This window comes from Dendrobates tinctorius, unplaced genomic scaffold (genome assembly GCF_039654945.1).
Source record: "Dendrobates tinctorius isolate UK_male_01 unplaced genomic scaffold, ASM3965494v1 ptg000063l, whole genome shotgun sequence".
In the NCBI taxonomy this organism is placed as follows: domain Eukaryota; kingdom Metazoa; phylum Chordata; class Amphibia; order Anura; family Dendrobatidae; genus Dendrobates; species Dendrobates tinctorius.
In genome coordinates this window covers 22,459,762-22,483,966 of record NW_027361731.1, presented here as the reverse complement: position 1 = coordinate 22,483,966, position 24,205 = coordinate 22,459,762, and the positions used below count along the sequence as shown (strand labels likewise).

The 24,205-nt window shown below is 43.2% G+C and overlaps 1 pseudogene; it reads right to left on the bottom strand.

Moving 5' to 3' along the window:
* Positions 1-10,883: 10,883 nt before the first annotated feature.
* LOC141094359 (uncharacterized) overlaps positions 10,884-24,205 on the bottom strand; it is a 108,667-nt pseudogene continuing 95,345 nt past the window's right edge.

Here is a 24,205-nt window from a genome sequence, read left to right as displayed (position 1 = left end):
CTGTTCATGTGTATAAAACCGGCTCAGGTGCTGCCTTTCCTTGCTGGAGTATTCTGCTTTCTTCAGCTGTGCTGCTGGTTTCGGAGTGTGCTTCTGCTGTGGCTCTGGTCATTCCCTGTTCTCTGTAGGAAAGCTGCACTCATCTTTGGAACTTAACCCTTGGTTCACGGTATCTGGTAAGAACTGTGTTCCTGAACTATGTGTGGTTCTTAACCCTTCACTCTTCCCCAATGAGAGCAGTCGGAACTGTCACATACCGTATGCCTTAATGTGAACCTGTTTCTGGACTCGCCTGTGTTCCTGCCGCTCCAGGGATCAACTTGTGAATCAGCCTTTGGACTTTCCTGTGCTCTTGCTGCGTCTGGGATTTACCTATAGACTTGTTCTGGACTTCCCTGTGCTTGCTACATACCTAATTGGACTCTCTCTGCATCACTACGTTGTGAACTGCGCCACATCACCTGAGTGTTACACTCACCTTGGATCACATGTTTATGAGAACCCTGTTTTAGGAACTTTACTGAATTGCTATATAGCTTTAGGACTTGTCTCACTTCAGGTTATCAGCATATTGTTTTTGGGTGTCACTGCTGTTATAAAATACACTATTTGCACTAAAGTAAACCGCTTCTGTCTGTTCATTGCTCCACGCTATCAGAATCCTCGAGTTCCTACAATATTATTACACATAGATGCTCATGAGGAGAACATAATTTTACCTCTATATAAGTCACTAGTGCGACCACACTTAGAATACTGTGTACAGTTCTGGTCTCCGGTGTATAAGAAAGACATAGCTGAACTGGAGCGGGTGCAGAGAAGAGCGACCAAGGTTATTAGGGAACTGGGGGTCTGCAATACCAAGACAGGTTATTACACTTGGGGTTATTTAGTTTGGAAAATCGAAGGTTTAGGGGTGATCTTACTACAATGTATAAATATATGCAGGGACAATACCAAGACCTTTCTAATGATCTTTTTACTCTTAGACCTGTGACGGGGACAAGGGGGCATCCTCTACGTCTGGAGGAAAGAAGGTTTAAGCATACTCACAGACACGGATTCTTTACTGTAAGAGCAGTGAGACTATGGAACTCTCTGCCATATGATGTTGTAATGAGTGATTCCCTACTAAAATTTAAGGAGGGACTGGATGCCTTACTTGAAAAGTATTACATGGTATCTACACTAGTTTCCTTAATATTGCGTTGATCCAGGGAGCTAGTCTGATTGCAGCATGTGGAGTCGGGAAGGAATTTTTTTCCCCAATGTGAAGCCTACTGTTTCCACATGGTTTTTTTTGCCTTCCTCTGGACCAACATGTTAGGGCAGGTTAGGATAGGATATTGGTAGAACTAGAAGGACTTAAAGTCTTCCTTCAACCTTAATAACTATGTTACTATGTCCACCCTGGGAAGAAGTCAGTTCTTCACTTGAGGACCTGGTTGAAGAGCAAGTAGCAGTCAAGTGTCACACTACAGGAAAAGATAACAAAAAATTGAACTTTTTAAGAGCCAAACACAATGTATCAAAAAAATAAATAAATAAAACAATGGCCACCAATACTTACATTACAGGCAGTAGTCCAACAGCACAGCAGTCAGGACAGGGACAGACGCCAGCCCCAGGACAGACGCCAGCCCCAGGACATGCGGCAACACCAGGAGACAACCAGTCTAAAAGGAGCAGAAAAAAATTAGTACAAAGTACAGACTGCAGTGAGAGAGACAGACATTTTCAAAGGTTCTATACTTACATAGCCAGTGTTGTTCTCAGATCCAGAGTCTTTAAAGTAATGGCCTTGCAGTTTCCACACGTCCTTTTACATACAGCTTTGTTTTGAGGGTGGATGGAACCATTTCCTGGACCTGCTCATTCTGAAGTATACAAGCGTATCGGACGCATGTCCTTGTGTACCAATGCGTTCCCATAGACAGTAATGCGTTTTTTTATGCACTCATCTGCATGCTTGCGCATATTTCACCGATTTTTGACGCCACAAAAATGCAACATGTTGCTTTAGCCCCGCCCCGACCGCACACCGCAAAATGACGCATGCGTACGCAAAAGCATGCATATGCAGGTCCCTGCGTACACCATGTTAAATATAAGTACGCATGAGGATTTATGCGGATAAAACGCTGCGCACACAAATGCAAATGTGAAACCGGCCTTATAAGGGTAAAAAGTGGTCCATTGATTTCTCATTTCTCCTACAAAAGTTTTAAAACCATTAAAAACATCACATATGAAGTAAAAAAAACTGCACCCATAATGGTGTGTAAATCACATAAGAAAAGTTTATTAACCCTTCAGGTTCTTCACAGTAATTAATGGAATGTGGATGGAAAAGATGAACATTTTTCACAAAAAATTTAAATGTTCTTTAGACACAATTTTTATTTTCACTAACGTAGAGGAAAAATGAACCACCCTAAAATTTGTTGTGCAAGTTCTCCTGAGTATGCAGATGCCCCATATGTGGGAGAAAACTACTGTTTGGGCGCAAAAAGATGGAGTGATGTTTTGGAACACAGATTTTGATGGAATGTGGTGCAGGTGTCATGTTGCGTTTGGAGAACCCCTGATGTGCCTTAGGCTAGTTTCACACTTGCTTCTTTTTGCAGCGCGTTTTTCCCGCAAAAAAACGCATTAAAAAAACGCATACAAATGCATACAAACGCTGCGTTTTTTTCAAGCATTTTTATGCACATGCAGGAAAAAAACGCAGCGTTTTTGTGCGTTTGTATGCGTTTTTTGTGCGTTTGCGTTTTTTTACAGATTTTGGAAAAACCCCACAAAAAAGAAAAAACAACCATTCAACAACACACAAGACCAATGGGACTTCATTGTGGGTGTGGTATGTTAATATATAGACCATGTCTACAGTATTCTTCACATTTGCTTGATTCTTCTCGTGACCATGGATCTGCGGTGGAAGAGTTTTCACTTCAACTTGGATTTGGACATCGCGATGGCTCAGGCGTATGCAGTTGCTTGCCATGAACAAAGGAAGAGAGAGAGGCAGCGAAGACGGCGGCGTATGTGGATACATCCGATTGTTGAACTCCGGGAGAGCCGTGGGGCATACCACACCCTCTACAGCGAGCTCCAGTCAAACCCGGAGAAATTTACAGATTATATCCGGATGTCCCACGAAAGTTTCATGGATTTGCTTGCTCGTGTCCAACAATCCATCCGGAGACAGGACACACAGCTCCGTCGTGCGATTCCTCCTGAGGAACGGCTACTGGTGACATTACGGTATGTTTTAAAAACCAAGGGGTGCGGTCTGATGTTTTTTTTTTAAATTTAGTATTCAAAACCTTGGGTAATTAGTTTTCGTGAATGTACTAATATTTTATTTTATAGTTTTTTAAAATAATATACATAAATATTAATTTTACTTCTTTGTCTGTTCACAGATTCCTGGCGACTGGAGAAACCCTATCCTCACTACACTTCCAGTACCGTATTGGAATCTCTACCTTGTCTGGAATTGTTGCTGACACCTGCCGGGCTCTCTGGAATGTTCTTTGCCCAGAATTTATGCCCCTGCCCACCGCTGAAAAGTGGATGGAAATTGCTGACAAATTCTGGACAGTATGCAATTTTCCCAACTGTTTGGGAGCTGTTGATGGTAAACACATACGGATCATCAAACCCCAAAGAACGGGATCTGAGTACTATAATTACAAAAAGTACTTTTCAATAGTACTCATGGCGATTGCGGATGCCGGATGTATGTTTGTAGCAGTGGACATTGGAGCATTTGGCTGTGGTAATGACTCACAGGCTTTTAAAAACTCAGACATGGGCCGGAGGTTGTATGGCAACCAATTTAATTTTCCTATGCCACGGCCTCTTCCTCACACCGAAGCTCCGCCACTGCCCTTTGTAATGGTTGGCGATGAGGCTTTTCAAATGTGCGGAAACTTACTGAAACCGTACTCAAGCCGGGACTTGGACCACACCAAAAAAATATTTAATTACAGGCTGACCAGGGCCAGAAGAACTGTCGAGTGTGCTTTTGGGATTCTTGTCTCCAGATGGCGAATTCTGGGCACGGCCATTAATCTTAAACTTGAAACAGTCGATGAGGTGGTGAAGGCCTGTGTGGTTCTACATAACTTTGTGATGGCTAAAGAGCACCCGACCTTTGAACTGGACGATGATGCTCCTAACCCATTGCCTGAATTCACTCAGCACACTCTCAGGTCATCCGTTGAAGTTGGCCAAATGAGGGACAAATTTGCGGCCTACTTTATTTCTGATGTAGGACGGGTGCACTGGCAAGATGAAATGGTGTAATGTTTTTGTTTGTTTATGGTAATAAAAAACCTTATTTGATACCATTACTGAGTGCACTATATTTTTTAAACTCCAATTAAATAAAAAACTTCCCATGTATAACTGAATTTTTTGATGTTCACACACCTGGGCAGGTAAATACACATACGAGTTAAAATGCAGCATTGCTAGTCTGCGTGAAATATATTGGAACGAGCAAAGCTGCAGGCCATGAATCAGGAAACCAAATTTTTTCAAGAGAAAATTGTGCAACTAGTTGAAAAAAAGTATGTGATTTTCTCAAAACACAACCCTCAAAACCCAACCCCAATGAAAGTCAATGGTGAATACAAGTCAGCATTGAGTGGATGAATGTAATCTGCTCCATTCCAACTTACAAGTTATTACACTAGGCCTTGGAATAACTATACTAGGCCGTGGTATTTCAAATATGAGTATAGTAGGCCTTGGGCCTACTAGTATAGTCATATGTGAAATACCACGGCCTAGTATAGTCATACCAAGGCCTACTCGATTTTTACCAACTAGGATCTTGTTTCACGAAAAACAAACTGTTGAAACTTGACAAGTTTCAACAGTTTGTTTTTCATGAAACCAGATTCTAGTTGGTAAAACTAGAGTTATTACACTAGGCCTTGGAATGACTACACTAGGCCGTGGTATTTCAAATATGAGTATAGTAGGCCTTGGGGCTAGTAGTATAGTAATATGTGAAATACCACGGCCTAGTATAGTCATACCAAGGCCTACTGTAATAACTCGATTTTTAACAACTAGCATCTTGTTTCACAAATAACAAACTGGTGAAACTAGAAAGAAACGTATTTTTTAGACAAGTTTCAACAGTTTGTTTTTCATGAAACCAGATCCAAGTTGGTAAAACTAGAGTTATTACACTAGGCCTTGGTATGACTATACTAGGCCGTGGTATTTCACATATGACTATACTAGGCCTTGGGTTTATTTTTAACATGTATTTACCCATCAGTGTGTGTGAGCGGCGCAAACAACATTAATGAAACTTTTTAATGGTGAACCACAAATGTAAATTTATTTTTAATCAAAAAAAGTAAACCAAAAAATTATTTTTTATGGCGTTTGGGGGCAGATGGTTTCAATTTGGGGGTGTGCAGGGAATATGCAACACTTGCAGTTGAAGACGGTGTTTGAGGGGAAGGGGCAACAAAACTTGTGGGGGAAGGTAGTCCAGTTAAGGGAATTAAACTAGGAACACTTGGAGGAGAGGAAATCTGTTCAGGTACATTAGTTGTAATGGCATGTCGCCGTAGGCTTGTGTGCCTGGACCGACTTTGGCCCAATGCCCGCCTTGATAGATTTCGCCTTGAACTAGGGGCAAATATTGAGTGTAGGTCCCCCGTCTGCAGGTGTGGCTGCTGCTGCTGCTGAGGTGGCTGCTGCTGCTGCTGAGGTGGCGGCTGCTGCTGAGGTGGCTGCTGCTGCTGAGGTGGCTGCTGCTGCTGCTGAGGTGGCTGCTGAGGTGGTTGTTGCTGCTGCTGAGGTGGCTGCTGCTGCTGAGGTGGCTGCTGCTGCTGCTGAGGTGGCTGCTGCTGAGGTGGCTGCTGCTGCTGCTCTTCGTTGGCAGTGCTCGTCCTTGCAGGAGGACTGGTGGCGGCAGTGATGGTCCAGGTTTGCAGAGTGGTGGTGGCAGGGCTACTACATGTTGTTGTAGCGGCAGGGCTGTTCCATGTTTGCCTAGTGGTGGCTGAGCTCCACGCATGCATGGGAGTGGCGGTGGTGCTCCAGACAGGAGCAGCGCTTGCCATGGTGGTGTCGGTGAAGTGACCAGCTGCACTCAGACTTGTGGTGGTGTAACGGTGGGTGTCCTGGCTTTGAATAGAGGTGTCCGTGCAGTGGTATGCAGCACAAGTCGGTAGTGAGGTGAAGCGAGTCAATGGTGGCACAGGTGGAAATGACACCACTGACTGCTGACCGTACCGATTATGCTGCATAGCCTGCAAGGAAGCATTGTTGCAGGCCTGCAGCACATTCAGCTGTTGCTCAGGACTAAGGTGTTCCGCCATGCCCTTTTCAATCTTACTAAAAAAATGGTGTGCTGGTCTGTTGAGGTCGGCCTCCAGACGGTCAAGGCGCTGTTCTACAGAATTGAAGCGGTGTTCAAAGTGGTTAAAACCACGTTCCATGAGTGCAAAACCGCTTTCAACTCTGTCGGACAGTGACTTGAGGCTGGAATTAAAGGCCTCGCTCAAATGCATAAACTCGGGCAAGACATTCCTGTCCAAGGCCCTCTGCCGCTGGCGGGTAGTGCCCGCATAACCAGTGGCAGAGACCTGGGACAGGGGAACACCTGATGGCCCAGCTTCCTGGTCACCAGCTGTGTGTGTGGCTGACCTGCAAGGTGCTTCCTGGCTGTCGGATGGCTGGGACGGGTCAGAGGACGTCCGAGGAAGGACCGCTCCAGGGCCAGGTTGCAGGGTGCTGCTCCAGGTGCTGTGGAATAAAGGAAAATCATTACTACCATGCCTTTACAAGAAGCATCAGCTGTGGATTAGAAAAACACAGATTAATAAAAATAAAAACCCAAAATTTATAATACTTACGATCTCGTGGCAAGGACCGGTCTTAGGAACTGCAACGCGTGATAGTGACGGTATCTAGTTCTGGTCCTTGACGCAGATCCACTGCGAACCTGGCCCTCAGCACGAACATCACTGTTGAAGCGGTCCTTGATCGAACGCCAACGTGTTCGGACTTTGTCCACTGTTGTTAAAAAAAAAACAGTGCCGTCAAGGACAACAGTCACTGCGGCACAATATAGCAATATAATACTCAAAGCAGTCACTGTAGACCCCGATGACACTGTTGGGTTTCCTGCTAGAATACACCTAGCACGAAACCCAACAGTGCCGTCAAGGACAACAGTCACTGCGGCACAATGTAGCAATACAATACTCAAAGCAGTCACTGTAGACCCCGATGACACTGTTGGGTTTCCTGCTAGAATACACCTAGCACGAAACCCAACAGTGCCGTCAAGGACAACAGTCACTGCGGCACAATGTAGCAATACAATACTCAAAGCAGTCACTGTAGACCCCGATGACACTGTTGGGTTTCCTGCTAGAATACACCTAGCACGAAACCCAACAGTGCCGTCAAGGACAACAGTCACTGCGGCACAATGTAGCAATACAATACTCAAAGCAGTCACTGTAGACCCCGATGACACTGTTGGGTTTCCTGCTAGAATACACCTAGCACGAAACCCAACAGTGCCGTCAAGGACAACAGTCACTGCGGCACAATGTAGCAATACAATACTCAAAGCAGTCACTGTAGACCCCGATGACACTGTTGGGTTTCCTGCTAGAATACACCTAGCACGAAACCCAACAGTGCCGTCAAGGACAACAGTCACTGCGGCACAATGTAGCAATACAATACTCAAAGCAGTCACTGTAGACCCCGATGACACTGTTGGGTTTCCTGCTAGAATACACCTAGCATGAAACCCAACAGTGCCGTCAAGGACAACAGTCACTGCAGCACAATGTAGCAATACAATACTCAAAGCAGTCACTGTAGACCCCAATGACACTGTTGGGTTTCCTGCTAGAATATGCCTAGCACGAAACCCAACAGTGCCGTCAAGGACAACAGTCACTGCGGCACAATACAGAGCAGGGAAATACTCACTAAACGCCTTTTTGGAGGATGCTGTGGCGCTGTCCCAGCCATCCATCAACGCTGCGGCCACCTCATTCCATAGCCGCCGGGTCACCACAATGTCCTTGTGCAGCCGGTCACGGCTGTCCCACAACGGCGAACGCTCCTGGACCAGGCTGATGAGCTGCTCATTATCCAGGTAGACGTCTTCATCCCGTTGTGGAACCTAGACAAAACACATTCATTAGAATAATCAAATTTAAATTGAATAAAAAGTTACAAAAAAAGAAACATAAAAAAGAGTAAAAATAGAAGATAAAAAATAAAGAACATTACAAATCATTTGATACATACATTCCGTATCACCACCGGGACTTGGCTTCGCTGCTCCTGCTCTTCGCCCTCACTAGTCCCGTCCGCAGATGATGATGACGATGTCTTAAAAAAGTAGAAAAAAACGTAAGAGATTTGGAGAAGCAGCAGATATACTTACCAGATGCACGAAAATAATCACCTCACGGTCTGCTTGCGCCAATTCCTGCCGCGATGGGGAATACTCGGATTCTGAAGACATACTGCATGTAAAAATAATAAAAATCATTAGTACATACATAATTTAAAAGGACAGGCATATAATGTAATATACTCACATTCTTCGCTGATAGAAGATGGGTTCCTTGTTGACTGTCTGCTCTCCAATCTGTCAGTGTAGTAGTGGCAGAGTTTTGGCAGGCACCTCCTTTATATAGACTTTTTTTTTTTGACTTTAGAAGATTATAACTAGTACAACAAGTGGTCACTACCAAAAAAACGCAGCGCTAAAAAAACGCTTACATGCGCATGCCAGTGCGCACGTATGCGCATCCATAGGCTATAATGGCCATTTTTAGCGCAAAACGTGCTCATACGTGCGCATGCGCTTTTTTGCAGGGCCAAAAAATGCAACATGCTGCGTCTGGAAAATACAAACGCACACCCCAAAAAAACGCAGCGCATGAAAATCGCATACATGCGCATGCCAGCGCGCAGGTATGCGCACCCATGTTAAATATAGGGGAAAAAACGCATGCGCACGTATGCGTTTTTTTACAGCGCAAAAAAACGCAAATGTGAAACCAGCCTAAACAGTGGAAACACCCCACAAGTGACCCCATTTTGGAAACTAGACCCATCAAGGAATTTATCTAGATGTTTGGTGAGCACTTTGAACCTACAGGTGCTTCACAGAAGTTAATAACTTTGAACCATGAAAATAGAAAAATCAAATTTTTCCCACAAATGTCCTTTTAGCCCCAATTTTTTTATTTTCACAAGGTTAACAGGGGAAAATGGATCCCAAAATGTGTTGCACAATTTGTCCTAAGTACACCAATCACCCATATGTGTCCAAAAACTACTTTTTAGGCACACTGTAAATCTCAGAAGGAAAGACGCGCCATGTTCAGATTTTGCTGGACTGATTGGAGGGTGCATGTCACATTGGGAGAGCCCCTGAAGTGCCAGAATTGGAGAACCCCCCATAAGTGACCTCATTTTACAAGACACACCTCCCACTAAATTAATCTATGGGTGATCATATTGACACCACAGGGGTGTCATAACATTTTATACCATTGAACAGTGAAAAAAAAATAATTACAATTTTACCATAAAAATTTTGTTTTAGTATTGTTTATCCATGGAGTGAGGCTCAGGAGGGACGGAGCGCTATTTTCCTCCTGGAGAGCAGATTTTTTGAGAATTCTTTGCAGACTCCATATACAGAGACACTAAGTGCCAGAATAGCAGAATGACCCTTAAGTAACCGCATTCTGGCAATTATACCCCTTTTGGAATTTATCTACAGGTATAGTGACGATTTTGACTCCATGGGTATTTTCCAGAACAAGCAGCTGTGGATGTTGCTTAGTGAAAATTGCCATTGTGGCGCTCGTACATTGCAGTCACCAGTATGTGGTAGTGCCCAGCTCATGCTTCTGTAGACACACACACACAACTGTAAAGTAGGTGGGCTGTCATCGCTACAGAAATGCCAAACATGTGGACGCTAAATGTGGTTTAGACACACTGTGGTGATCAGAAAGGAGGGGGCATTTGGATTTGGGGGCGCAGAATTTGCTGACGTTCTTTTGGGAGGCAAGGAGCCAAAGCACTTTTCCAGAGCCTTTGTGCTACCAGTAACATGGAAGCCACCTAGATTTCCATTTACAGGTGATGGACCTGAGTGAGGACTTGCTTTTTGTGGATTGATTTGAAGGTTTTGTAGGGAACATTTTCCATAACATTTGGGATCACATTTATCCAGTGCTCTGCACTGAGCACTTACACTTTACATCTAAAACACTGAGTGACAGGATTCAGATGAAACCTCCAAGTTATTCACTATAATGCAGCAGCAGAGTTACTCTGGACTCCGTTTGGAGATGTCCTTCTTTTCAGAAGTGCACAAAACTGTGATTGACTGTGCTTTTATGTACGACTAAAAAGATAGACACTGCCGTATCAAAGGAAGCCACACCGCATCCACAGTGACTCCATCTGCCTCATTATAGGGAATCATCCAACAGAGGTTCCATCTGAATCACATCTTTCAGAGATTTACAAGTAAACCCCGGTGTAAGCGCTCAGCATAGAGCGCAGAATAAATATGAGTCAAGCCTTACTGTGATCTTTGGGAGGCAGAAAGAACAAATCAACAGCAGGTGTAGAATTGGTTTTATTTTTTTTTATGCTGTTCATCATGTGGTATAAGTGATTAGGTGACTTTTTTCTTCGGGTAAGTGCAAGTACGGCGATACCAGATGTGGAGACACAGGGGTCAGCGGGTGATGTATTCAGCTAGCAGAAACTGCCCGGACCAAGGATTATCCCACCGAGCGCCCGCTCTCCTTTGACCATGGGCATAATGCTACTCAGACAGCACAGGGTGAAGGTAAAACAATGTGGCAATATTTTATTGAACCACAAAACAGGCAAATAACATAGAACAGGCCCAGAAAAATTCCCAAGATGATGTAAAATTACAGTTTCACACTTCCGCTGACTCGTCAGGATAAGAGCAGCTGTGACTTCAGAGCTTCCAGGGCTGCCTACCCCACCTGTGTAACGCAAAGGAGGAGGTAGCAACAAGCCTAGGAAGCTGAGAGTCCATTGAGGCACAAGCCCAGGTGACCAGAGGGTCACATCATCGCTTCTCCAAACATCTCCATGGAGCCAGGTGATCGGTGGCTGCCAATTCTGGCTTTCCCCAAACGTATCCATGGTGTTCTGGTGACCGGTGGGTCCAAATCCTGACTACCCCAAACATATCTATGGTACAGTGATGGTCAATGGAGCAGATCTTTATTCTTTCAGCTAGGGCCGTGGTCCCCTAAGCTGGCATCTTGTAAAATGTCAAATCTGTTTCCCTCGTGATGGTGCCATGATCTGTCAGCTATCATGTAGAGTGTTCCTGGAGAGAACGCTTTTTATTGCAAAAACTGCATCTCCATATTTTGAGAGCTATAATTTTTCCATAGTTTTGCTGACAGAGTTATAAGAGGGCTTGTTTTTTTGCAGGACAAGTTGATGTTTACTGGTATAATTTTTGGACATATGACATTTTGCGATCGCTTTATATTCTAATGTTTGGGAGGCAGAATGAACAAAAAAAAAGGAATGCATATATTTTTGGTTTTTTTATGCAGCTCTGCATGTAGTAAAATTGATAAGGCAGTTTTATTCTTCGGGTCAGTACGATTACAGCGATACCTCATTTATATTCTTTTATGCTTTAGTGCTTTTACACAAAAGCTATTTTATTCTAAAAAGAATCACTTTATCATCATGAGAGCTATAACTTATTTATTTTTCTCCTGACGGACCCGTATGGCGGCTTGTTTTTTGTAAGACAAGAATACGTTTTCAGCTGTACAATTTTTATGTAGATTGCCTTTTTATCACTTATTTTTCCACTTTTTGTCCAGCAATATGATGATAAAGCATAGTTTTTTGCCTTGTTTTTTCTTCATTTGTTTGTTTTTACCGTGTTCACTGAAGCGGACAGTGTGACGGTTTTAAAGGTCAGGTGGTTCCAGAAGGGGCGATACCAAATGTGTGCACTTTTTATTTTAATTTAAACTAAAATAAATGTATTTATTGGATTAATAATTTCTTTTTTTTGTGATAAAAAAAATATTTTTACTCTTTGTCATTGTCCCCAGTTGGGACATCAACTGTATAATGACAGATCGCTCATCTATCTGATCACAGCACCATATCTATATGGCAGTTTGCGGTAACAACTCCTGCGGCGCGTTATATATACGGCGCTAGTCGGGAATGGGTTAAACAATGCTATCTATGAATGGAGGGATGAGCCAAGTTGCGCCCTTTCAAATACTTGTCTCTTCCTACACAGACAATAGGAGATATTCCTTCTAGTACAGACCATTTGCTATCCCCCCTCTAAGCTGAAAATCCAGGAGCTAAGGTGCCAGGATTGACACCTACCTCCAGAAAAAGCCCCTTTGTGCTTACAATACTGGTATATCCAGTTTCACTCCTTTTGCCAACTAAATGTAACTACTGTCTTATTGATTTACCTTATAATTCCCTTCACACTCTGCATGAGATTTTAGATGAGAAAGAAGATATGATTCCCAGGAATAACATTTCCCACATTCTTAACATAAAAAATGGTTTCTACCCTGCATGAGTTCTCTGATATGCAACAAGTTTTGAACTCGAACTAAAACATTTCCCACATTCTGGACATGGCTATGGCTTCTCTCCTGTGTGGATTCTTTGATGTCTCATAAGATCTGATCTCTGGAAAAAACATTTCCCACATTCTGGACATGAATATGGCTTCTCCCCTGTGTGGATTCTTTGATGTCTAATAAGATCTGATCTCTGGAAAAAACATTTCCCACATTCTGGACATGGATATGGCGTTTCCCCGGTGTGAATTCGATGATGAATAAGGAACTGTGATTTCTGGTTAAAAGATTTCCCACATTCTGGACATAAATATGGCTTCTCTCCTGTGTGAATTCTTTGATGTGTAAGAAGATTTGATTTCTGGTTAAAATATTTCCCACATTCTGGACATGAATATGGCTTCTCTCCTGTGTGAATTATTTGATGTTTAAGAAGATCTGATCTCCGGAAACAACGTTTCCCACATTCTGGACATGGATATGGCGTTTCCCTGGAGTGAATTCGATGATGAATAAGGAACTGTGATTTCTGGTTAAAATATTTCCCACATTCTGGACATGAATATGGCTTCTCTCCTGTGTGAATTCTTTGATGCTCAAGAAGATCTGATCTCCGGCTAAAACGTTTCGCACATTCTGGACATGAATATGGCTTCTCTCCTGTGTGACTTCTTTGATGTTTAAGAAGATCTGATTTCTGGATAAAACATTTCCCACATTCAGGACATGAATATGGCTTCTCTCCTGTGTGAATTCTCTGATGATTGAGAAGACTTGATTTATGAATATAACATTTCCCACATTCTGGACATGGATATGGCTTCTCTCCTGTGTGACTTCGCTGATGCATAAGAAAATGTGCTTTCTGGTTGAAACATTTGCCACATTCTGAACATGAAAATGGCTTCTCTCCTGTGTGAATTCTCTCATGTCTAAGCAATATAGATTTATGTTTAAAACATTTCCCACATTCTGAACAGGAAAATGGCTTTTCTCCTTTGTGACTTCTCTCATGTCTAAGCAATAGAGATTTATGTTTAAAACATTTGCCACATTCTGAACATGAAAATGGCTTCTCTCCTGTGTGAATTCTCTCATGTGTAAGCAATCTAGATTTATACTGAAAATATTTCCCACATTCTGAACAGGAAAATGCTTTCTTCTTTGTGGGAATTATTTGATGCTCAACATCACTTTTGCAGCTTTCATTTTGCTTAACAGTCTGTAATGAATCCAAATAGGTGACTGATTGAAAAGGCTCCGATGATTGATTTTTGCTCTGAAGGGCTGGAGGTATAGCTGGAATAATGGCATGCTTTTCATAGGTATCTGGTTTGACACCACAGTCATCTGCCAAGAATAAAACTGATTTTATTATTTTTCATTATCAATGCCTTATATTTTATATAATTTCTATATACACAATTCTACACAACTCAAAGTATAATGAAACTATGACCTAAGACAGTGGTGAGCCACCTGTTCCCAAATCCCATGGTACTGAACCTCTAAAGTACAATCGACAAACATAATACACAAACACAGAAAAGTTTGAAGCAATAAAGAGAGGATTAAAAATAAGCTTTATTACATTATGATCTATAGCAACAGATAAAAATATACACCATAACAACATGTAAGATTCTTAAAGGGGTATTCCCATCTCTAGTCAACTAACCCAATATGTAGTAGGTGTAATAATAATAATAATATTAGGAAATATGTAGTATAGTTCTTCTGACTCGCTATGTTGCTCACCCCATGTGCAGAGCATTGCATTATCTTAGGTATCCATGGTTACTACCACTGATATAGTGACGGTTAGTTGCTAGTGGTTATAACCATGGATACCTAAGCTACTGCAATGCCCTGGACATGGCGTAAGCGACAGAGAATCAGGAAAACTATACCACATTTCTAATTTGAGGTATTTGCTATTATTACAGCAACCATATTTTGGGATTGGATCTTGGAAATGAGAGTCCCCCCTAAAGGCCTCCTTTACACACCAGTGTGTCCGGTACGTGTGGTGACAGTGTTCTTACGTACCGGAGACAGTTAAACTCATTAAAGTAAATGGATCTGCGCACACGTGTGTTTCCACGGACCATGTGTCTTTGGGCAAGCCACACTGACATGACTGTTTGTTAGGTATTGCAGTGAGCCAGTTATGTATCAACTAGAGACCTAAAACTAATCTACTTTATTTCCAAAGTTAAAAAAACATTCCCATTAAAAGTGCACACGCACATAAAAACAAACAACGAAAAACACAAACGACAACCATAACCGCCTCTAGTAACGGCGGAAAACAGTATACCCCTTACGAATTTTATGATTTAAGGCTTTTGTGTAGATCTCATAGCCAGAGACAATTTTACGCACAGTCTCCTTTTCACACTTTTTTTTCGTTCAAAATTTGGGTATACTAAACACCAATGGCAAATCAGCAAAAAGAGAAAAAATAATAAAACATAACTTTTAATATTGTATAAAAGCTACCAAGCGATAAAGTGCGATTAAAATAAACCACTAAATCAGTTGCCACAGACTATACGATGGAGTGTCTGTCTATATTAGCACCCCAGATCACCCAAAGTACATACATGTGGCTAATTCCATGTCCTAAAGTAACATAACCTGGACAGACCAATACTAGACAATGTGAATAACAACTACAGTCTTATCATGAATGGTTATTTGACCAGAGGCATATGTAGCCCCTATCATATTTAACTAAAACAAATAACTCATTCATGTATAGAAGAGGGGCATCAAAAACCAGAAGAGTGGTCCATAAATGTACTCAATAAAGGAAGGATCTCACCCATATGTCTGGAAGATGCCAATAATCAGATGTCCATCGGAGTTGAGACGAGTCAGGAAAAGGGAATTACCCTAATCAAACCCTGTAGGGGCTAACAAACCTGACACCCATAGCTCCCGCCCTAACAAGGGCAGTCCACATCTGACCCTCACAAAAATAGCCCTGCAATGTCCCTATGCATCCCGACGCGTTTCGTCATTTACTGACTCTTCAGGGGATCTAACTGCAAGTGCTGGACTTAACACATAGTAACTAGGCTCACTCCTAGGTGACAATGGAGTGAGACAGCTTGTAACAATGGGCTAAATATAGCCTGTTAATCAGGATAGAACACACCCACCTGAAAATCACTCAAGCATCCGCCACAGGAAATCACTGAACCTTAAAACGCCACCTGTGATAACTGACATTAAGCGCCATGACTGCTACATCTGTTCCACTCATGGCGTGTATACCATCACAGACGCCGCGGTCCCAGCTGCCATACTTCCGGTTTGCACGCTATACCCAAACCCAAAATGGCCGCGGGGACTTCCGGTCATGCGCAATTACATGAGCACCTATTCCACTCATGGTGTATAATATCATGGACGCCGCGGTCCCAGCTGCCATACTTCCGGTTTGCACATTATACCCGAGACCAAAATGGCCGCGGGGACTTCCGGTCATGCGCAGTTCCATGAACAGCATACTCAGCCACCATACTTCCGGTCCACTCATTATGCCCGGAACTAAGATGGCCGCTGGACCTCCGGTCATGCGCAATAAGATGGACATAAGACCGCTTTACAAGTATCAGAGACAATAACACTCAAGGCGTCAGTAAAACCCACGTCTGCATATATAATCCGTTCCTGCCATTATGCATATGTATCCATCATAATTAAATACGGTAACGAATATGAATAGGATCGTGACTCCATATTCATCCGTATGCGCAAACCTGCTAAACAAATGGCAGTACGGCAGAATGAAGGGTAGAGTGATTTGAAGTGGGAGGATTAAACCCTCAAACATGGAGGGTTTAGTATACTAAACACACCTTTTTTTTTTTTTTTTTTTTTGAAAACTTGGAGTGTTGAAATATATGTCTATAATTCATATATCAATCAGAGATCAATGTGGTAATTATATATGTATTGATCTGTATATACCCTGACTGCTCACAGTTCTTATATACAAATAATATTGGTGTCAACCTATATAAACAGGTGGCACATCGTTCAGACTCTGATTTCTTGCTTATACATACAAATTCCTTGCTCATATATATTTCATATGCTTTTCTCATGCTTTCAGAGTCTGTACATGTAACTTTACCATGGAAGGATCTCACCCATAGCCACTTAGATGATGAGTTCCTCCACATTCATAGCGCTCCCTTCTTCCTACGCGTTTCACTTTTCAGATCATCAGGGGAGGACTTGGGTAAGGCTCAATGTCTATAAAATTTGCCATCAACCTATGCCGTTTCATTTTTTTCTCGCACCCATTTATTTGCATTGGCAAGTTTCGTCCAACATACAAGGACAGTTGCAGAATGCTCATAGAATAACACTGATCAGAGTGCGGTCTGATGTTTTATCAGATTGCACTCGTCCATTTTCCTCACAGATGAGTATGAGCTCTTAATGTGATTTTTTATTTTATTCTTAATTTTACTCTATGTAGACAGCGGACTCTGAATACAACTCTCAACATTGTCCCCTGCCCCCGCTGATTGCAGGCAGAGCAGAGGACAATGATGTGAGCTGTCTACAACACCTGGCACTGGGGATCAGCACAAACAGTACTGCTGATTCACAGGCGCCGGTACGTGTGATACTGGTGCGGCACATGGCTGCCACACGTATGAAACACAGACACATATCTCTGGGCCAGTCAAAATTGTTGGCACTTTGCCAAAATTTGCTTTCGGCCATGACTGTATCTATAATGTAGTGCTGGATGCATCCTTCTGTCTGAAGCCGGTATAGACTGAGCTTGCACAGTGTGGCCATAGTCAGAAAGACGCATCCAACGTTAATAGAGGTGACAGGGACGACAACGAGGATGGAGGAGGAGTGGGGTGCTGGAGATTGCTATAGGCTCTGACAAAATATGTGAGGACTTACTGTGAGCTCCGGTGAGGCTGGAAGAGGAGTGTTGGGCCGGAGTCAGCCCCTGTACATGGCGCGATCCTCCGGCACTATTTTATTGAAGACAAATTCACACACAGTGTCTTAAGAAAATGGCACCGGATAGCACGGTATGACCATACGCTGACTTTGACGCCATTTTATTTAAATATTTAATGCAGACAACGCGTAGCAGGGGAGCGGGGGAAAGTTTTATTGTTTATTGCTTTTTTTGTTAGTTTGTTTGTATAGAACAACAGCGGCACATGCAGGATGGGGGAGAATATACCAGGCTGGGGGACCATTTTATTTTTCTTTAAATTCTGTGGAAACATGGTTGAAAAGCAATGTCTGACTTTCATTTGTTAATCTTCATAGATTTTTAATTATTATTTTTGTCAGATTCAAGTTACTTCCGTCACCATTGTGGCTTTTCTATCATTAAACGAGGGGAACCAACAGTTTTGACCACGTGTGTAATTACAGTAGAATCTGTGACTTCTCTGCATTTAGTGGTCACTACTCACCTGGGTAGTCATCTGTAGGAATCTCCTCTACACACCGCTCATCACCCCTCACATATGTCTCTGTAGTATTAATATGGGTCAGATCTTCACCCTGAAACAAATATTGTAAAAGTCACAGACAGATGGAGAAGTCCCATCTATGATCAGCTCTAATCCTGCCATCTCCACCGCTCTCATTACACAAGTATAAAACATATAATACTGGTGGATAAAACAAGACTGAGCACAAGACCTTCACAGCCATCTACACATCATAGGGGAGATCTCATGACACCTTCTCTCCATCTACCTGATGATCCTGAGGAACATTGGGATCTTCTTGGTTACAGTCCTGTGGAAGAAGAGGACGGGGACATCTCTCTGGTGTTGTCCTCTTACTGGATAGATCTGGAGGAAACACATACAGGGACTGAATTCATTCTTTACATACAGATAATTATAGGCCGTGTGTATTTAGTCCTGTCTATTACCTGACGATGTGAGGGGCTGGGAAACCTCCATCATGACGTCTTTGTACACATCTTTGTGTCCTTCTAAATACTCCCACTCCTCCATGGAGAAATAGACGGAGACATCCTGACACCTTATAGGAACCTGACATACAATGATACCGTCATCCCCCCGATCCCTTTATAGTGTTACTGTATAATGTCCCAGCATTCCCAGCAGTGTCACCTCTCCAGTCAGCAGCTCAATCATCTTGTAGGTGAGTTCTAGGATCTTCTGGTCATTGATGTCGTCACGTATCAGGGGGTGAGGTGTAGGCCCTGTGATTGGGCTCAGGGGTCTTCCCCATCTCTCAGACACAGGGTCCTGACAGCGCTCACTAGAGGTCTTCTTCACTACAGTGTAATCCTGGTTATGGAGAGACACATTAATAAATCTCACTACAGACATTTCCAGAGTCCTCACCTCTCCAGTTCTGTCCATCTGTTATTCCCATAGATAAGAATGATGTAATGTGACGTCATCAGAATCTCTCACCTCTCCAGTAAGCCGGAAGAGGATCTCTAGGGTGAGGTGTAATATCCTCTCCGTCATCTTGTCCGTAGCCATTTGTTAAAGCTTAAAGTAAATCTTCTAGAAGATAATTATACCGATTGTATCTGGCAGGATCCTAAATGGAAGGAAGATCAGCTGATGAAGAATCATACAAAATACCATGGGAAAACAAGATACAGGAGCAGTGATGCTGGTATAGTGTAAGGACATGTGCACACCGTGTCTTTTCAGGTGGACATGTCCTGTAACCAATTCGAAAAAGTGCAGAAGTTGGAACATAATGCACAAAAATGAAAAACAACTCACTGTTCATATGTTCAGTTTTTTAACTTCTATTAACCCCTTCAGGTTTCTAAAGCTGCAAAACAGTTACAAGAAGTGACCGGAAAACAGCAGATAAGACGCCAAAAAATGGCATCTCAGGATCCCGTCCGTTCTGAGGACAAAAGACAGTGCCTATAGTGAGGTCACAGGACTCATTTTGTTAGGAATCCATGAAAAAAAAAAAGAAAAATAATTGTCCAGGAAGGCATCAACGTGCAGTGTACTATACAGGGAGAAGAGATCTGCAAACTTGTCGGAAAATGTTCGCCAATCTCAAATTCGGATTTGTGTTCCCAAGAAAAGTTTGAGCAGATTTCGGTAAATGATCGTGTTTCCAATAATGTTTTGTTAGGTGTCACAGGATTTCCGCAACAGAAAGTAGCCAGAAGACCGCAGCGTCCGATTGCTCCTACTCCTGTGCTGAAAAGCACTTCTTTTTAATGGTGCTTATTTCTGTTGGCAGAACAGGGGTTAATCGACAATGTTGGAAACTCTGAACTCTCAGCTGTGCTCGCTTAGCCACTATCATCCCCTTTATAATCTGGGTCCTGATTCAAAAACACCTCAGAGCTAACATTTGTTTCATGGCTTAGGAGGCGAGGTGTTCACATGAGAAGGAGTTTTGGAGGAGTTATCTGTGACTGTTGTGTGGTTTGTAAGTGTGGTAATTTCCTTCCTTCCTCTACTTGGGCCTCCACTCCCCGATGCATTCCTCTGTTATAGGTGAGTAAATATTTGTATGCATGGTGTTTTCAGTTTACCCTTGTTTGTATAGCATTGTTTGTCGGGTTGGTAGCACCCCTCTTCCCTGGGTGGGGAAGAGAACAGACGGAGGGGTAACTCAGGAGGTAAGGCAAGGGTGGCTGCCCCGGCATCTTCACCTTCAGTATCCAGGGAATAGGGCGAGCTAGGGCACCCCATACTGTTAGAGACAGCGAAGCAGCTCCTTGTCAGGTGACCAGGGACAGCTGAGTCGTGACATTAGGACTAGGGCTAGGTTTGGGGGGGTTCGTGTTTGATGAGGGGAAGGAGATCCCATTTGCTAATCTAAATCATTATGGCTACTAGTGTTGTGCAGGCCACAGTCCACATTTCGTACTCAAATTTATTTGGAGTAATACTGAGTTGCAGTCAGGACTTTTACTAATAAAAGTCGTTTGGGATAATACTCTGATGCAGGCACCAGTCCACATTTCAACATATTAATCATTTGCGCTAATTCTGTGGTCTAGCCACACTATATCAGCCAATAAATAATGATTATTAAATTATTGACAGGTGACTTACAGGTCTGGGCCTAGAGTTGTGAAACAGCTAGTTAAAAAAGGGGAAGGGTACAGCCAACATGAGTGGGAAAAAGTAAGGTTGTGGTGGAAGGGGGAACAGGCTTGGTGTTCAAGGTTTACTTGGGGTAGGTTGTAATGTTGCTGAAAGCTCTACTGAACAAACATCGTCCTATCCAAAGACAACTGACAACTTGTGTTACTGGACAGAATACTCAACTCCCTTTCTTTTGCAGTCACACAGTCACCTTGTTAATGAGGGCCAGAAACAGCATGTGCTCCAGATGGTAAGCGTTGCAATAAGTGTCCTCTCCTCTTCTTCCTCCACCTTAACATGACACACAGTACAGGGCTCAGAGTTGGCACCAGAATAACCCTAGTTTGTCACAAAACCTTATCTCTCCAACCGCCCAACCCACCCAGAGTACCAATCGTATAATTGAATGCATGGAGGAATGGGGCAGGGTCTGGGGCAGGGATTGGACCAGCATTTCTAGCCTAAACATTGATCATTAACAGGTGGATGAATGACAGGTGTAGGCCTGATGCTCTGAGAGCCCTGCCAAAATCAGGCAACAAACATGTGGAAGACCCAACATTTCCAAACATTAGGGGCAGACACCACTAAAGGGTCATCAATTTCCCAAGAGTAGAAATTGCTTAATGAGGCTCTGACACTCCTTCCACTACAGGCAAGTCAGCAGATGAAGACACAACTTAAGAATCTCCATATTTCCAAAAATTGTTAGCAACATTAACAACAGCAGGCACAGATCCACGACAAAGGTGTCACATGCTACAATATTGCAAAAACAACGCAGCCTACTGAAAACTACACCATTACCCAGTCTGCAATTGGGCTGCAAAAGTCATTGGAGATCCATGACTTGCTCATCTTCATGAAAGGTAGGCCACTCATCCATTAATGAATACAGAAATGCAAAAGGGTCCACATTTTCCCTGATAGTATTGATACTGAGCTGAACATACTCCTGCACCATCCTCTCCAGTCATTCATATGTCACACTTGCACTCTCTTCTGCTGGTACACGTGCTAGTCTAAAAAATGTGAAATGATGCACAGAAATTGCTTATGCTACTTACACTGCTGATGCTAATGTTCTTGCTTGTTCCCAGGGTTGGAACTCTGTAATTGTGATGCACTAATTGTGCGTGACTGCTGTCTTGGGGAAAACCACTCTTAATTTTGTGTACAAGAGTGTTTCAATACTCCAGCAGCATATGCGCATCCAATTAGAGGGGGAAAACATCTAGTAAAATGTACTCTTGTATCGAACAGCGTGGCAACCCAGTAGTCAGCACTATTTCTAATCCTAAAAATATGGCCATCATGTTGTAGATAGGGCAGCAAGAAGACGCTCATATGTGGGGCGCTTCCATGAGGTCCGAGTGCATGGTGTAATGGTGACAGGGTAACACACAGGCTTGCTTCCTATATACTCTCCCGCCAACCACGGATAACAGAGAGGAGATCATTATTCTCTTCTCCTGACTGTTGCATGCCCATCACCTTTTCCTCCTTCATTTGTTCTTTTGCTCCTGTACCTTCACTAACAGTTTATCAGGTACCATGAGCCACCCCTCGATCGCTGTAATCCACCCTCCCATGGCACCCGCTTGCGCGACAACAGTTTGGAAATTGGAGATATTGATATCACTTCCGCATCTTCCTCCTCCTCCTTTGGGACCACCACAACCTCCCGCAGACTATTTAAAGTGTGCTCCAGCATGTAGATGACCGGAATAGTGATGCTGACGATGGCATAGTCAGTGAAAACTGTTATGAATGGGTCACCGAGGAGGAACAACAAAAGCTAAGTCCCAGAAAACCAGAGAGGTTGGTCACTATGCAGATCCCTGATCTTAACCACACAACTAACAGTAGCAGTGGAGCATTCCTACGTTGTTCCTAGACGCCTCGTCACTGCCGGAGGACTACATAAACCTAAAGCAAGAAAAGGGAAAACTAACTGCCCCAGATCAGACCCCAAAGGAAAAGACAGCCCCCACACATGTTTTGACGGTGAAGCAAGATGAAAACACAAAACAAAGGCAGGAAAATAGGCTGAGCAAACGATGGGGCCCGACTAACTAGAAAGGACAGGAAAGGAAAGCCACTGTCTGCAATCTGCCAAAAAAACCCTACCAAAGATAATTTCTAACACGTCTGATAGCAAAATTAACCCTGAAGTTACTAGACTTCTCCCACTATATCAGCACTCTGAAATATTCTGAAACAGAGCAAAAAGAGGCCAATCTAATAAGGGACAAAAAGGCAAAATGGCAAATACAGATAAACAGGAGTGGAAGTTCAGCATAGCCCCAGCAGGGGCAAGCTGACCACACAAGAAACTGAATTGACCAACAAGCACAAGTGTGAACATTAGCAAAAAACAAACTTAACTTAAGAAGACTGGAAGAGAGCTGAAGTCCAAGACCTGAGAAGCAGACTGAATCACCAGCAGTAGGATAAGGCGTCAGCTGTCTTATATCCAGTCTGATGCTCCAGATATCCAATCGTTATCCTTCTCATCAGGTGGCAGATCACTACCACTTAAACCAACCTCACAACCTCCTGTCACCACCAGAGGGAGAACGGAAGGAGAACTCTCAACTGGTGGAGCAGAAAATGAGCTCATAACAGAAAACCATCTTAATAGCCATTTCAAAACTGTGCAGAAGGGCGCAAAGGTCCTTCATCTGTGCTCACTATGTAAGCATGATTTTCACCACATCTGTACTATGTTGGCCTAGGCTATGCAAAAGGACATATTGCACCAGTGCTTGTCGCTGCTGCCACAGTCACTGCAACATGTTGGCAGATCGCATATAAAACGATTAACCGGTAGGCTGGAAGATCTCTGTAGCGATTCAAGTCGATGACCTACGTGGTGCAAATGGCGGAAGTGACAACACATTGACCGTGCTTTCTGCAGCAGCGAATCCATGCCAGATAGTGGCAGAGATATTTCTGTACCACCAGGTTGAGGACGTGAGCCATGCAAGGCATGTGCACCATTATCGCACAGCCTATTCCCTGCATCCAGTTTGTGTGGAGACTGGCATTGTTCAAGCTCGGCCTGGATAGCTGTCCACAATTCTTTAGGTGTGCGACTGCGATTTCCAAGACATATTAATTTAAAACACTGCCCGATTGTGGTGAGACCTGGCTGCGCAGTACGGAGGAAGGGGGATTCTCTCTTCAATGTTGGAATGCGTGTCTCATTAACAGAGAGGTTGAAGGTGCAGGTGGAGGTCCTACAAGAGGTGGAGGAGGCAAGAGCAGTGGATGAAGTATTAGATACAGAGGTTTGTCCCACAAGCCTTGGTTATGCCAAGAATTGGTGTCTATTGACACCTTGGCGTCTAATGGTTTATTTCTCCATCCCCTGGTATGTAGTGGTTTAGTTATCCAACTCTAGGTGTTTAGTAGTTTACTTTTCTAAAC